The sequence below is a fragment of the Petaurus breviceps genome, unplaced genomic scaffold (assembly GCF_028583685.1).
Source record: "Petaurus breviceps papuanus isolate PSGF00001 unplaced genomic scaffold, PetGlider_PUasm1.0 91133, whole genome shotgun sequence".
Taxonomy (NCBI): Eukaryota; Metazoa; Chordata; class Mammalia; order Diprotodontia; family Petauridae; genus Petaurus; species Petaurus breviceps.
Window position 1 is genome coordinate 61,169,845 of NW_027187419.1, and position 1,379 is coordinate 61,171,223.

Genomic DNA, 1,379 nt, shown 5'->3' on the forward strand with positions numbered 1-1,379 from the left:
GTTTGCACTCCAAGCTGGACTCCCTGGGTAACCTTGGGAGCCAAGACAGGTGCCAGTCAGTCTGCAACAAGACTGAGAAGCTGGGACCCTTGTAGATAAGCAGACCATCCTATATCTTCATCATTCAGCAGTTCCCAAGGGAAAAGAAGGTGACTTTTGCCATCACTTTTCTCCTCCCCTCTGGGAGGGGATTAGTCTTTTTTTCCCTCCCCTATGACTTCCTCTTTTCCTTATAACTTAAATACCTAGGCTTTCCCTGAACCCCTGGGCTCCTTGGTATAAGGAGTTCCCACTGACATGTGCCTTTCTCTTATAATAAATCCAGTTGCAATGCATGTTTCATGAATCTGTGGTATTGTTTTTGTTAACAAGATTATCTTCTGGATAACCATTTATTGATGTAACCATTAAATGGTGCTTTTAGTCAAGGTTGGCATTATAAGTAGAAACCAAAAAGAAGAGGAACCTTCCCCCCCCCCCATTCTCTTCTAAACCATACCTTTGTAACATGATCTTTTTCATTCTTTCCCAATCCTTTATCCTGTCTAGGAGTGTGACACTCCCTTAGCCAGTGGCCTTTACTCTGATCCTCTGAGGAACCACCACTTTCAAAGGGAAAAGAACAAAAGGTGGAAAGTTAGTCAATTTGCCTTAAATACTTCTTTTCACCATCTTGGTCTGTTTACATAAAACTTAATAATCTAGGTTGAGCATATAATCGACCTGACATTTAGAAGCTTTAAAAGGTGTTTAATAATTGCTCTCTTTGGCAGCACACATACCAAAAATCAAAACAATGCAGAAAAGATTAGCATGGCTACTGCACAAAGATTATACACAAATTCATGCACAAAAATCAAATCCATAAGATTCTCTTAGGATTACAACTCAGAGTTCCCAAGATGGGATAAAAAAAAATTGTAGCTATCTTAGACCAAGGCTGAAAACTCTGTCCTGTTTAGTTCTGTGACCTACAAGTCATTTACTGACTTCCATTGCAGTCTCTGTACACAGTTAATAACAGACATGAATCAAAGAGAAGTTATGACTGCTTATAGCTTTATATTTGAAAAAAAGCAAACAAACAACCCAGGAATTAGATATAGCTTAAAGAAATAGGAAATCTGGAAGTCAGTCTCTGTTGCCTGCAAGCAGAGGAGAGAGAGAGAGAGAGAGAGAGAGAGAGAGAGAAAGTTAAACCTTCTCTTTCTTTTTATTAATCACTAGGAGAGAACACAGATGCTTCAGCCACAACTATTAGATTTTTGTTTTCTCAACCTATGGCCTCAGCTGCTGAGTCAAGCTTATAATATCTAGATTCTAGTCATTGAACTCATATTTCAAAATACCTGCAGGGGCTTCTCTCTTTCTAATCACAA

At 39.0% G+C, this 1,379-nt stretch overlaps 1 non-coding gene across 1 annotated transcript; it reads left to right on the forward strand.

Annotated features, from left to right (window-relative positions):
* Positions 1–757: 757 nt before the first annotated feature.
* LOC138155608 (U6 spliceosomal RNA) lies at positions 758–866 on the forward strand. Its single transcript, XR_011166894.1, has one exon. It is a non-coding gene; the product is annotated as a U6 spliceosomal RNA (small nuclear RNA).
* Positions 867–1,379: the final 513 nt, after the last annotated feature.